Source organism: Schistosoma haematobium, chromosome 7, assembly GCF_000699445.3.
Source record: "Schistosoma haematobium chromosome 7, whole genome shotgun sequence".
In the NCBI taxonomy this organism is placed as follows: domain Eukaryota; kingdom Metazoa; phylum Platyhelminthes; class Trematoda; order Strigeidida; family Schistosomatidae; genus Schistosoma; species Schistosoma haematobium.
Genome location: NC_067202.1, coordinates 17,357,375 through 17,373,728, shown reverse-complemented (window position 1 = coordinate 17,373,728; position 16,354 = coordinate 17,357,375). Strand labels below are relative to the sequence as shown.

General features: G+C 36.4%; 1 protein-coding gene across 1 annotated transcript in view; it reads right to left on the bottom strand.

The window, feature by feature from the left end:
- Nucleotides 1-3,484, bottom strand: part of TNS1_4 (Tensin 1) — a 116,973-nt gene extending 113,489 nt beyond the window's left edge. The window contains exon 1 of the mRNA XM_051218130.1: nt 3,199-3,484. The gene's annotated coding sequence lies outside the window, so the exon portion shown is untranslated. The remainder of the gene's footprint in view (nt 1-3,198) is intronic.
- Nucleotides 3,485-16,354: the final 12,870 nt, after the last annotated feature.

Genomic DNA, 16,354 nt, shown 5'->3' with positions numbered 1-16,354 from the left:
GGCACAGCTGAACATGAACGCTACACCGATTTTATTCTCCCCAAGAATTCCATCCCCGTTGCCACTGATATGTCTTGCCGATTTAACGCTACTTGTTATATCTGGTTGTTGTCGTTGTGTTTTGACGTTAATAAATCATCACTTATACTAGTCCTTGTGTTCTTACTTTCGCGTCGTGGCAATTGCAGAGGTCTTTCGTTTCGAGTATAAGTGATAAAAGATTGCGACATAACAATCAGTGATGACCAGATATAAGAAGTAGCATTCAATCGACAAGACATATCGATCTGGATTAATACAACACTGGATCTATGATTGTAAAATATCATTACTGTTCATTATAATAGAGATTTTTATTTTCATTTGTAAGATAACCTAAAATAATGAACGAAGAATTGATTTAACAATAAAATTGTTTAACCAATAAGATTATTCCGTTTATTGAATATTATGAATGAAGAGTTGAATTTAGAGTCAATCAGTCAGCCGGTCAGTCAGTCAGTAAGTCAGCTACAACGTAGGACCAAGCATATATATGCATCGGCCCAAGTTGCCATACCCCATTAACACAACAAGATGAACACCGGATTCGTAAAAGTAGTTAATTCAGAGGTGGTGGTAATATATAAAAGAAAGATTGTATATAAGGACATAGTACAGGAAGAAAGAATTAGTACGCATAAAGAAAGATTTGAAGCGATTTTAATCTCTTAGTTTAAGGAAAGACAGAGAGTGTATACACCGACGCCATTCTAATTGATTCTGAGCCATATCACCAAGAGTCTCCAACCATCGGTTACGATAGTCACGCGGACCCCAACCAAGTAGTCTGCATCTACCACCAACATGACTCAGACTAGAAGTTAGTGACTTCAAGTACTACTATCTAATGTTGATATTTAATTAATAGAAAAAAAGAAAGTAGCTTTTCACCTATAGACCTAACTAGTCAATGATTTCTTCTATATTATTTTAATAAATAAACCGTTTATTCGTTGACTATCAACTGAGATTGCATGTTTATCTCATAGATTAGTTGAAATCTTATATACTTGAATCTATTTAACTGATCCAATCTTTGAATAATACTTTCAATTTATACAGTGATTGTCATTAATAAAGAAGTACTTTATGGTGATTTATATGGTTCTTGTAAGTAATTATGAAAACTGTGAAATCTTTATACTTTATAGGACACGGTAGATGAATCGATAACGTGATGGCGTTTGAGGCGAGTTATACTCGGTTCAAGTCCTAACTGAGGAGTCCCAAAGAGGACTAAACGCGCGTCATGGATTCTACCGCTAGCTATTATTCATCTTTGCTTAGAATGCTTGTGAATGAAGGCAATATTGAGGCAATCCACACAAGGATTCATATATGCCAATAAGTGACTAATCAATTGCAGTCTTAAACCTCAATGGGAAGATTCAACCAAAACTATACCAAGTGAACTTTATATTAATGTTTGCTTTAATCTCTAATGGTTTGGTCACATATTGATAGCTGAACTAAATCCTTTGGTTATATATTCCAGTTTGTTTGAATATACTAATGTTATGGATGCTATTTACAAGATTGATTATAAGTAGTATGTAAAGGGATAACACATGGGCATTGCTAAGGTCGACACTCGAAGACCGGAGTTTTCGGAAGCTCAAAGCATAGTGATTACGGAATACTTGTGAGATCACAAGAGAAATTATAAAAGATGGTTCACAACCAGTTTAAGTTGTAGAATACACAATAGATACAAGTGGAGGATTGAATATATTTCATAAATCATCTATATCCCCTCTAAATAAATATACATATGTATAATCTATTTGGATTTGGTTTATGCGTACATGACACCAACAATATTCACAATTGATTGCTCACTGGGTGATGATCAGTGTCATGTGTGTCAGGTCCTTCTTAGTGCAGGTCGAATGCTATCGACCATGTTGCATTGTGGCAACTAGTCTAGGTGACTCGACATTTTGTGCACTACGTTGAGACAAGATTGTGGTTGGAGATAGTCAACTTGGCCGATAGCATTCGATGTGCACTAAGAAGGACCCGACACACATGACATTGATCACTACCCGGTGATCAATCAATTGCGAATAGATTTCAGTCCTACAGGAGTCGGTCGCGGCTCGGATAGCCCCCTGGTAACGATTCTGACTGTGAAGCTGAGTGAAACGGGGGCATTAGTTCCTCAAAGCTTACAGGTAAACCCTACGGACGAGTGCCAAATAACAAGAAACCTAGGTGTAGGGTTTCCCGTTGACTACCTCCAACCATCATCTTACACTAACAAAATCGAATGTTAGTAAATTTTATATAAAATGCTTAAAGTTTATTGTCATGCTAAACAGTATGAAGCTTAAGTAGAGACAGTGTAATAGCCAGTTTGTTTTTCTACCTTACTTATGCCTTAGTAGAAAAAAAGTAATCCAATTACACAATTGGATTCATCTCAAACATTCTCTATCTTTTGATAATATGATCAAGAAGCATTATCAGCATAAACTTTCAATAGAAATGAACTATTCAAATTCTTAAACATATAACTAATATCAGAACGGATTTTGTGGATATTATAGTCATTTGAGCGGTTGGAATCATGAGTCAATTGAAGCTAGATTACCATGAAGAACACTAGGACGAAACAATCGTCCAATGTTTCCAGGTGTTCCATGACGGTCTGGCTTCAATTGACTCATGAATTCAACTATTATAATTACCATAATATCCACAAAACCCCTCCTGATATTAATCAATATATGCTCACTAGTGATTGGCTTCAATAGGTATTTCCAGGAGTTCTGACGAAAAGCTGTAAACAGTGGAGTTCAACCGGGTCTGGTGTGAGATAATAACTCACTGAAGACAATGATAAATGTGTCATTCAATCTCGTGGATTAGTTGAAGTTATACGTTAACATCGTTGGATGCCGGCCAGCCTAGTAGTCTCGAGTTTAAGCGTTCGCGCACGAGACTGATAGATCCTAATTTCGGATCTCACGAGGCGAAGTTGTAGATACACACTGTTGAGGTAGTCCTACAATCGGTTGAAATGACCATCCAGTACCTCAATTGACTCATGATCTCAACCATTACATTTAATATAATTAACAGTCATTTCTTGTCAGTATAGAATAAAATTAAGATCATATATAAAAAGAAAATCTTTTTTTTTCTATTACTTACAATATAATGCTTCATTTCTATGTCGAAACCATACAGTCACATCCATTCTATATCCATCTGGATCAAATATTTCACCGCCAACTTTAATCACTGATGTTTCATATGATTTTGCACTTGGACTAATTGAACCACCACGTAAATTTAATGATTTCCCTGGTGCCATTTTATGAATGAATCAATAATGATTTATTATTTAATTGATTTATTGATTATCAATGAATAATCAATAATGAATTCACAATATAATCACTATGGTTAAGATGGTCTTCTTTTTTTTGTGTGAAACAATGAAAATGTGTCTAATTTATTTGAATAAAATCATTTTGCATAGTTTTCTATTTCAAGGTCAATCATGGATTGTTGTGATTGGTTGAAAATGTCGACCAAACAAATTAAAGAATTTTTTAAAAAAATGCGTAGGCGTTATTTGGCCATAGATACAAATAATAATAATAATAATAATAATAATAATAATAATAATGGTAACCTTTTGCCAATCTTGTACAATCCCATACATAATACAATGGACTATTATTACTACTTATATATTACTACTTATATTATTATTATTATTATTATTATTATTATTAATTAATCAAGTTTTCAATGATAATCTTGTTCTTTTAAAGAAAGAATAAACAATATCACTAGTAGGTTAATAGAGGTTCAAATGAATTTGTTATGTTTCTATCTATAGGTTCTTTTTGTGTGTGTTTTTTTTTGTATTTTTATCTTCATTCATTAAGTAATCGAAATGTTTCACACATCGGGGACTAAATATTACCGGTTATAAATATGTACAGGTGAATAAATGAAGATACATTCATTCATTCATTCATTCATTCATTTATTTATAATGATCTATAATTTAGATGAATAATACATAAAACATATATACACACACACATTCACACCTACACTCACACACATAGTTACACACATACATGGATACATACATATACACATAACCATTTTGGTCAGTCCACATCCATTTTTTGGGGGGGGAATGTTACACACACATATATATATATATAAAGCAATAAACCAATAGTATTTCAATAAAATTGATGTAATTTTCCCATTTTGTAAATGTTTCATCATTGATTATTATTATTTTATTATGATACAATGTAAATGATGTGGAAACTGACGTCAAATGATAAATACATATGTGGATATGTGGATCACCTTGACTACTATTTTAAAGTTCAAATATATACATATACATATATATATACCCATAGATTTATTAACATCAATCTGTATACTCTCTTCAAAACATTCATTGAATTCAATAGAAAAAGAGAGAAATTCAACATATACTATAAAATCAGAAAATGGGAGTTTTATGGAGATTGTAGTGGTTAATAATAATTGAAATCATGAGTCAATTTAACTTAGACCACCAAAGAAAACTTAGAAGTACTGGAGGTCTGTTTTATCCTAGTATGGGACTCCTCAACAATACGAATCCACAATTTCGCACGTGGAATTCGAACCCAGGGCCTATCAGTCTCGCGAGTAAACTCTTAACCTTTAGGCCACTGAGTGAATTAGCATCGAATGGTGTTAATGTCTAACTTTAACTAATCCACACATCAATCATTGTTACTATCTCACAACAGAACTCTACTGGTCACGGCTTCACACCAAAACTGCAGGAAATACTTCTTAGTGAGCACATAATGATTATTATCAGAAAGTGGGTTTTGTGCAGATTGTATTAATTTAATAGTTGAATTCTTACACAAATTAATGAGCATTGAATACATCAGTGCTATTGTACCATGGATTTCGTATATAGATTAATCAAATAAAAACTGTTGAAATAAATTGAATTCGTTGGATTCAGACATGAACACCATTGGGTACCGGTTCAGTAGTCTAGAGTTTAAGAGTTCACGCGCGAGACCTAAGGTCCTGGGTTCGAATCCCTCAGTCAAGACGAAACGGTTTAATACACTAACATGCAAACATGTATTAGATACATAAATGCTTACATTCAACATGTATATGATTTCTTTTTCAAAGAAAACTAATATCCTTGTTATACAAAAACAATTTATTCATGATATTCAAATGTACTGACTACACTTTTTAACGAGACTATAATTTATGGATAAACCAATCAGATTTACGATAACACGTCTTGCATTTTGGCGCCAAATTCATCCATCCATTTGACTAAATAAAGTCTTGGCATTATCGCCGATGTCAGTTCGTGATGATGAAAACCTTAAATGTAATTCTTAACCCTAACCATCAACTATAAATCATCATTCTAATTCTTCATACTTGGTTTATAATCATCATTTAACCCTACTAAGTAGCTCAACATTCTCAAGGTCCCTTCGGCGTTGTTCAAAGGTCATCCAGCAATTATAGTCTCACCAAATTATGCTTTTATACATCTTAGACACTGGTTAACCACAATTCATATTCATTCGTAAATACTTACGACTATTTTTACTTTCATGATATCTTATCTGATCAACGAATATATTATGATACATTCATGCTCTATTCCAGTAATTTCATTACTCCGACTTGAATACTGTGAATAAAGACTACTTATATCCTGTCCTTTTACCTACCCATCTAATATTAGTTTAGTAGATTAAGCTGTTTAATATTGATCCAGTGTAATCAATCAAATTACGTTCACTTTATCGAATTGTTTTGAGTTGCATATGTTCTTCAACTGTAGGAATGTTGTGCTTGTTTTGCCAATTCTCACCTCTATGTCTGCATCAGATGATACTACTCAGATATGTGAAACTTTCCATCTCCTCCAGAGTTTCTCGATCAAGTACTGGACAGCCGTCTTGTCTTAATATGGGACTTCTCAGAACCGGAGATCTCCGGTCTCCCACGCGAATGCTAAATCTCAAGACCACTGAGCTTATATCAAATGTTATTCATGTCTAAGTCTCATCAATCTATAATCTTGCGCAAACCATCTATTGTCTAAGGTGGATAACTGTCTCACACACAACATGGATTAGACTCCACTCGTCATGCATGTGCCTGGCTGAGGAGTCTCATACTAGGACGAAACGGTAATGAGATTCGAGAATGCAAGTTCAAAGTTTTAGTTCAAAATTCAAAAATCACGTAAAATGAACAGTATAGTGAACAGAATAGGGCTCGAAACATTGAAAATAAAAATAAAAAGCTACGTCACAGAATGATGAGAATCTTGAAACACACCTTAACTCGGTGACACTATACTTTATAAACACAGTTCATGATAAGTCTTGCTAACTGAACGCTATATTCGGTTCCTAAACTATTCTCGTAACCCCCAAGCTAGAACTACACAGAGACCTGAACATGGCGCAAAATATGCATGAAGCACTTTACTCCAAAGGTTTGTTTTAGTACAGAAAATATAGGATTTTTATAGTATTTTCGATGTCCTTGGGTTTCCCGAAAATTCTGAAATGCTACTAAACATAGTAGCAGTATAGTAATTAGCCAATCAGAAACTCTACATGTGACTCTTCACTTTCTTGGTTTATCTGGCTAAACTTCTATTGAACGCTGATTGGATAAAATGCTTCTTAGAGTTTTCTGAGCCTTTCTTGGCTTTTTCGAGAGGTTTTCTGGATCATCCCAACAGTTCATTCGTCCAAAAAGCCATGGTACATTTTCGTATTTTATCTGACATCGGTTTGTGTTTAAAAATTTAACCCTTACGAGACAAGTCCAGTGTTTAGAATCTCCAATGTTAAAAGAAAAGACCAAAGAACTCATTACACTGAGGGATTGGAACCAAACATCAAAAGAATGAATCACATTTAAAAACAACTGGAAAAGAGAAACCAGGATAGTGTTCGTTGGTGAATCGTAGTCGGCAGCTTAGGCTCTTAAGAGAGGTAACAGGCTTAAGTAATTAAGTAAACTATTTATCTTAACCCTAATCAAAAACAATATGAGTATGGGTCTTTGATAAGGTCTCAAAAAAATAAATAGTCTATATTCATAAAGAATTATATCTGCATTGTTAGTTTCGATTTGCATACAAAAGAACCTATAGAAGACTTCAACAGACTTATAATTTATGTAAAAATCTTCAATTCATAGTATTATTGTTCTCTTTCTCATAAACTACCCACTTACAAAAGCTGTTTACTGATTGCATAATAACTGACTGACAATTCTTCATTGTTGTTTTAAGCTTTTCCCTATACTAATAATATAGTATGTGCTACTGATGTCAATAGATATAAGTAGTATGTATCACCAATTGAAATTGAAATGTCTGACAGCAGAAAGTTAAGAAGATTAAAGAAAAGAGAACGAGAACAGTGAATGATTGATGTGGAACCAAAAGAACAATGAAGTCTGAAACAATTGACTGACATTTGACTATCTAGTTCTTAGATTTTACTAAGTGATTCTATCGTGTTCAAATACATTTCGATTATCCCTTGCCTGTGGTCTCGTTCACTACAATAGATCTATAAGACAATGGAGTTTAGTATTCGTCCATATCATTTATAGACGATATTTAAGTTTTTATTTGGTGTTTTATGAAGTTATGTTTTCCTATTGTTGATTCGCTGAACTACATTCGATCGATCTTTATTAATCTGTATGATCCTTTGGTGGATCCTTATTTATTGATTGTATTTATAAATTGATTATATTCCTAAATACGAAATAGTAATGGAAATACAGAACACAAATTTTGTCTAAGTTAGATATTATTAGCTTGATATGACCATCATTGAGATTCGAATCCATTATCTAGTATTTCATGAATGTTATATACTACTCTATACAGCTTAGTAGTCATTAACTTGTTTAACAGATATGAATTCCACAGACTGAAATTATGAGTCAATTGAAGTTAGACCACCATGGAAAACCTGGAACCACTGAACGGCTGTTTAGTCCTTCAAGAGATACTCCTGAAGTTCTAGTGAGAAGCTGTGACCAGTGGAGTTCAACCAGGTCTGTTGTGCGATATCTACTCACTGAAGACAATGGTGTACGGTGGCGCAATTTTGTGGATTGGTTGAAGTTAGACATTAACACCGTCAGATGCCGGCCAGCTCAGTGGTCTAGTTGGTTGAGCGCCTAGCGCGAGACTGATAGATCCTGGGTTCGAATGTCGCGGGGTGCGGGATCTTGAATGCTCACTGCTGAGGAGTCCTATACTAGGACGAGACGGCCGTCCAGTGCTTCCAGGTTTCCCATGGTGGTCTAGCTTCAGCTGACTCATGATTTCAATCTGTGAGATATGAATTAATTAGAACAAGTTTGTATATATACAAGATGAAATCTGACCAGTTGGCATTGACATAATGACTCCTTCAATTGGTAACTTAACATTATTCATAACAATCAGTTAATTAAATCTTGTATAACAAAAGAAACTAGTTATATTTTAATATTGATGTTTATACTGTGACTTGAATTTAGTTTCCATCACTTAGACATAGTCTTAAATGAATTTCATTTGTTATTGTATATAGGGATAGCTCCGACCATCTCAAAATATTCTCACCTATCAATCAAATTCCTTTAGTGAGAAAAAACAAAAAAACAAACAACATTTACATAAATGAACTTTAGTAGGAAGGATTTGAATGTGACCAACTTGGTCTCGTGTGCTGTTACGGGTATGAGGGCTGATTTCACTTCCCGGCTTCCCACACCGTGGAAGGGTATTTCTTGAGGAACCTAGAAAGGAAGTTGGATTAATGTTGGCCTTAACGACCTGGGAGCGTGACCGCAGAGCCCAAGGGACAACTGCTTGAGGCCGGTCGCACACGGCCTTTTCGTGGGAGGTTTTCGACGTGTTAGCTCCGTTCTTCAAAGAGCCTTACCTCCGGCAACGGAAATCCGTGAGGTAAGGCGTGGTGTGACATTTTTAAGGTCGACCTTTTCTAACCCCTTCCTTCCTTGTGAGAAGGCAGCATCGCTGCAGATGCTGGTTTTCCGAGGGAAACACTTTACTGCCGTCACACCGCTCTACAGTCAGCGGCACGACCCCGCCCTCAGACCTTGAGTTGCTGCTTTTTGTCTTACCGTTCTCCAATCGACCTGCCTGGCATGGCAGAACCTACAGGAACATATGTTCCAGCCAATATAGCTCGGTTGTGTCATTACGATAGGCAAGCCCGACCACCACGTCGAGGTAGCAGCTACGGTCGGGAAAAATATAGAACGCTTCACGATTTTGCGTGTCATCCTTGCGCGATGCTCAGTGGTATAGGAGTAGGTTGGAAGAAAGCTAGGGGCAACCAGACCAAAACATGGCACAAATCCATGAAGTCACTGACAAGTAGACTAAGCCATGTTGATAGGTGCAGACTACCTGGTTGCGATCCGCAAGACCATAGCAACCGATGGTTAGAGACCCTGAATGACGTGGCTCAAAATCGTTTGCAATGGCGCAGGTGCATTCACTCTTTGTGTTCTCCCAAATTCTAATCTTCTGAATTCTTCATGTCCCTTTATTTTTTCTCTTTTCAAATTTGTTTCACTGGATTATACTCCTTGAAGAATATCTTCAAACCCTAATCTTTCCGATTACTGCTTATACTCTTACTACCTCTACCACTACAGGATTTGAATCGACCACTGCATCTCTGTGCTAATGTGGTGTGGCAACTCGAACTGATGTACGTACGTACGAATTTCTACGTTGTTACTGAATGACTGGCTGAAACGAAACTTAGTTCCTAAATCACATATATGATCCCACAATTAGCATTACACATTACTTTCAACAACGAGATTAGCAATGTCAACTTCATAGGAAAGAACAGAACATAGTTGGACTGATCTTATTCACAAATTAGGATTGTTAAAACTAGTGGTTGGGTTATTAAGTGTTTGTCTCATTAATAAATAATCTATTTCAGTATATTTCTACATATAATCTGCTTAATGAGTAATCTATGTTTATATTCACTTCTACGAGAGATCACAAGTAGAAATCAACAAACATTAGACCGTTTTTATTTCCTACTATAGGACTCTTAATTAGTACACTTTCATAAACTCATAGTGACTAGTAAAATTCAATAAAGTTGTTGTGGAATTAAGTATGGATGATAATCATAGATTGTAACGGAGATCTCTTTTGAAGGCGTAAACAACTAAGTAGTTTGAAGGTAACATACTGGCAATGAAACTTGAATGTCATAGATGTACACTTCTGCATAGGCTCATACTATGAAAAAACATCTCATATAATTAATCCTGTATCTAATGGTAGTCAGTTTATAGAATTCATATCAATCATTTTTACAGAGTTCAATTATACGTTAACTGGTTGGTTGATTGGTTTATCTTTTGAAAGGAAAATAACACTTCTCTTTGACTGACAAACTTTATTTCAAGTCTTTGTCTATTATTCATCTAGTTTATCCCGATAGAAAAAAAACACAACCGGTTTATTCAAATCATCACTAGTAGTTTCTTAACCTGACTTAAAATATCGACTTTTTTTGAAGTACTCATTCTTTATCTGTAGGTTACTAGTATTCGATCATAGGTGTCTTCGAAACGTTGCTCGTATATCCTGGGACCATCGAGTAAGTAACACAGTTGTTAGGATACGGGTACTAGGTAAGGATGGCAAATCAATTGATGAAGTAGTGAAACTTGATCAGTTGAGATGGCTGGGACACGTGTTACGTATGCCCAACGACCGACTGCCTCGACGAGCGATGTTCAATGGTATAGGAGTAGGTTGTTACTGACTGACTGACTTATCTGTATTTAAAAAAAGAAATAATAATTTAATCCTTCCGAAGATATTAACTTTTTTATTTGTGTCACTTTACACTACTTACTAATAGTCAGTAGTTTAATTTCTTTTTGCGCGTTATTTAAACATATCTTTACTAAAGAATTCCCAAATATTCACATATAAAAAAGTCTTTCATCTACACAATTTGGTATTTTAAAAAAACCATAAAATTGTATATATTTTATATAATGATTAATGTGAAATGAACACATTTTGTATGTTAGCAGTGTACATTTAAAACGAGTAGAATTCATAGAGAGTGTAAATTATATAAACGAATGTCATACAATGAACAGCTCAAAACCAATTAGACGATTTGAACTTCGCAGATAACCTAGCCCTCCTATCGCATGCACACGAACAAATGCAGATGAAGACATCCAGTGTAGCATCAGTCTCTGCATCAGTAGGCCTCAGCATACACAAGGGGAAAGCCAAGGTCTTCAAATATAACATGGAGAACAGCAATCCAATCACTCTTGATGGCGAAACTCTGGGAGTTGTAGAATCCTTCACATACCTGGGATGAACAAGGAGGTTGAGACGCAGACGTAAAGGGGAGGATTGGCAAAGCATCAGCCGCATTCCTACAATTGAAGAACATATGGAACTAAAAACAACTGTCTGTCAACTAATATCAAAGTCAGAATCTTCAATATGAACATCAAGGCAGTTCTACTGTACGGAGCTGAAACATGGAGAACTATAACAACCATCATCAAGAAGGTACAAGTATTTATAGATGGTTGTCTACGCAAAATACTCAACATCCATTGGCCGGATACCATGAGAAATAGTCTACTATGGGGAGAGGACAAACCAGTTTCCAGCTGAAGAGGAAATTAGGAAAAGACGATGGAAATGGATAGGATATACATCACGCAAATCATCGAACTAAATCACGAGGCAAGTCCTAACTTGGAATCCTGAAGGGAAACACAAAAGAGGAAGGCCAAAGAGCACATTACATCGGGAAATTGAACCAGACATGAAAAGGATGATTTATAACTAGAAAGATCTGGAAAGGATTGTTGAAGACAGGGTTGGATGGAGAATGCTGATGAGCGGCCTGTACTCCTTCACGAGGAGTAACAGGCATAAGTAATTAATTAAGTTACATAAATGAATAAAAAATAGATCAACAATGCGGATTGCACGAAAAAAAAACTTCTTTACAGTTAACTTTCTGTCATCGTTTGACTCTTATATACGTTGTCCTACATTTGAACTTGAATATCAATACCAGTTAAATAAATGAGTGTGCTTAAATTTACAATGAGATCATAAAAAGGAATACTGTGAAAAGAAAGTAGTATAATTCAGGCGAATAATGAGATAACATGACGTATGAGATTATGTAATAAAAGGCTAATCATGAATTGTTTTATTTTATAACTAATATAACTGTGGATCGTAGTGCTTTAATATTTTTCTATTCCTTAACCTTCCGTTTAATCCGCAAATTATTGTCATATTTATTAATATCCCAGACTTATCGTTAACTAGTTATTATCTTAACACTCTGGTCTGGTATTGAGTACAAACCATAATTTTTTAATCCTGTTGTCATTTAGTCAGACATTTCAAATACATTATTGCTTGGGTTTTAAGTCAAAATTGAATTCAGTACAACGGAAAACTGATCTGCCCTTCATCTTCGTCTTTTGACTGGCCACTGGGTGAGAAGAAGCTTCAGATCAATACATTATAAAGCGCTGATTGTTGTTTATTGATTGGTGTATTAATTGGTGGTTAGAAGGCCACCGGTTCTGCTGGAAATGTAGGGGAACTAATCGGTATTCAGAATAGAGAGAAAGTACACAATCGCTGTCTTCTCGTTACGGCCCACCCACACGGACTGAGGTACAACCCAAGTGTTCGTTCTTCCAGCGTAAACTAAATAACCAATCAGTTAACTAATGAGACTGAAGTTATCGGTAGCACAATATTATCCCACAAATACATACACGAAGCTACATGGGTCCTCCCGGATCATACCGTGAAGAAACAGATCGACCATATCTGCATCAATTAAAAATTTGGAAGGACAATGGAAGACGTGAGAATCAGGAGAGGAGCTGACATAGCTTCAAATCACCACCTGGTTGCGGCCAAGATGAAACTAAAGCTAGTGAAGTATTGGACAACTGGGCAAACAGCAGTACAGAGGTTCAATGCAGCCTTTCTTCAGCATACTGTTCAACTCGAAAAATTCAAAATAGCTCTCAACAAAAGGTTTCAAGTTTTATAGGATCTACTGAAAGAAAAAGAAATTACTGTGGATAACAGCTGGAAGGAGATTAAAGAAACTTTAACTTCAACGTGTCTGGAGGTGTTGGGCCGTCAGAAGTATCATCATAAGGAACAGATCTCTATCGAAACCCTGCACAAGAAAAGAAGAAAAAAGACAGCAATTAACAACAGCCTAATACAAACAGAGAAATTCAAGGCACAGGCCAAATACACGGACGAAAACAAGCGGATAAAGAAGAGCATAAGAGACGATGAACAGAAATACGTGGAAGATCTGGCAACGACGGTGGAAAATTCTACAAGATAAGGGAATATGACACAACAAAGACATTGGCAGAGAAATATAATAAACCAGTGAGACCAATCAAGAACGAAGAAAGCAAACCGATCACTGTGATTCGAGAATAAAGGAACGGACTGGCAGAAAATCTTGAAGAACTCTTGACTAGGTCAGCTCCACTGAACCCATCGGACTTCGAAGCAGTACACATAAATCTTCCTACATGTGTTGCTCCACCAACCATCGAAGAAATCACGATTGTCATCGGAGAAATCAAGATTGGGAAATCAAAAGGACCTGATAATATACCAGGTGAAGCACTGAAGTCAGACACAGAAGTGACAGCAAGTATGTTTCACATTTTATTGAGAAAGATTTGGAAGGAGGACCATGTACCGGCAGATAGCAAAGAAGGTTACTTCACCAAGATACCATAGAAAGGAGATCGGGGCAAATGAAAGAACTACAGAGGAATCACCTTATTATCGGTACCATTAAACGTTTATAACAGTGTTGCTGAACCAGATGGAAGATTAAGTAGACCCTCAGCTCCGACATTAACAGACAGGATTCCATAAGGATCAGTCGTGTACAGACCAAATCGCGACACTACGGATCATCGTTGAGCAACCGATTGAATCAGACTCGTCACTATGCATTGACTTCCTCGACTATGGGAAAGCATTCAACAATTTAGATAGGAAGACTCTATGGAAACCTCCTTGACACTATGGAACATATGAGATTGTCAATATCATATGGAATTCATACGACGAAATACAGCGAAAAGTCGTGCATGGTGGTCAGCTAACAAATGTATTTCAAGAAATGACCAGCGTCACTTTCTCTTTCGTCTCTTGGTCGGCTGGATTATGAAGACGGAATATAGTGGACAGTTGGGATGCGGCTAGACGATCCGGACTTCGCAGATGACCAAGCCCTTCCATCACATACACTGCAACAAATGCAGGTCATGACAAACAGTGTGGCAGCAGTCTCTGCATTGGCAGGCCTCAACATTCACAACGGAAAAAGCAAGATCCTCAAATACAACACGGAAAACACCAACCCAATCACACTTGATGGTGAAACTTTGAAAAAGGTGGAAACTTCCACGTACCTGAACAGCATAGTCAATGGAGAAGGAGAATTTGATGCGGACGTAAAGATGAGGATTGGCAAAGCATTAGCAGCATTCCTACAACTGAAGGCCATATGGAGCTCTGAACGACTGTAAACCAACATCAAATTCAGGATCTTTAATACGAACGTAAAAACAGTTAATTCTGCTATACAGAGCTGAAACTTGGAGAACTAATACAATCGCCATCAAAGTAGTACAGATATTTCTAAACAGTTGTTTAAACAAGATAGTGAATGTCTATTGGCCGGATACCATCAACAACAACCTACTGTGGAACAGAACAAACTATTTTCCAGTTGAAGAGGAAATAAGTAAAAGACGCTGTTCGTGGATAGGTTACACATTGTGAAAATCACCAAACTTCATCACGATGCAAGCTCTCACTTGGAATCCTGAAGCGAAAAGTAAAGGAGGAAGACTAATAGATATAATACGTCGGTGACTGGAAGCAGACATCGAAAGAACGAATGGCAACTAAAAACAGCCGCAAAGGATCGCCCAAGACAGATTTCGATAGTGAATCGTGGTAAGCGGACTATGGTCCTCCAATAGGGGTTACAAGCGAAAGAAGCTTGAAAGCGTTGTGGTCTGGTCTGTTTGTATTTAACCCATGTGTGTCTGAAATATACGATTCATACAGCAAAGTGTTATATTTCTATTCTGGACTGAACAGACTGAGCTAGGCGAAAAGCTACTGTACGGAGGATCATTGAGGATTAAGAGTTGAATCGATGATTCTTGTGTTGGTTAACGCACTATTGGTTTAGCACAGGGAGAGGGTCACAGAAATCGGTATTATGACCAGTAATCTTTTCACATGCTGATTGATAGAAACATAATTCATGACAAGTATTAGAAGTGAGAAAAGTTGAGAGCACGGGATTTTAGAAGGATTCAAGTAGTTTGTCGGAATGATTTGGTATATAATGAAAAGGATCAATTTGTAGCGTGGAGTCGAGTTGAGACTTACTATGAACACCGCTACCAAGAAACACGTGCCAGATAAATCAGAAGGCGAAGGTTGAACGTAACCAAAGAAACCTATAAAATCCCCGAGAAGCCAAATACCAGAAGGCAAGTAATGGACCAAGTCGAGATATGTATTTGCTGGCGATCTCGTGGTATCGAAAGGATACCGAGATTGTGCCAGGATACAAGCTTGGTTACAGAACGTAACCGAATTCGCGCGAAGTTACAATCGAAGTGTAAGTATTAGAATGGAAGCACAAAATAGCTGTCATTAGCACAGTCAAACAAAAGCATGTTAAAACAAACACTGGTACAGTTGGTTATAATAATTGTTTTTATTAAACCAGTCGTGTTCTCGTGATAAATGTGAGTCACTACAAATTAATGTCTCCTGAAACGTTTGCCTATCAAGTGGCCTCTTCATGAAACGATCAAGAACTGCTCCTCGTCGATTTAACACGAGAATAAATGTATCTCCGCATAAGGACTTAAAGGAAGGTTAGATGAGCCGAGAGATATGTTTGTTAACACTAGCTCAGGCCTTCCAGCCTTCATTCAAAAACTTACGTTCGTTTGCTGATAATTTCTGTAGAATCATGATATCTTTATATAGCATCACGTTGTAATTCCTCAAGCCACTGATGCTATTTCTTCTGTTTAGTTTGGGTATGTTCTTGAGAAGACGTCGATTACAAGATTGTACAGTGAATATTGTAACTGTGGCATTTAAGTTTAGAGG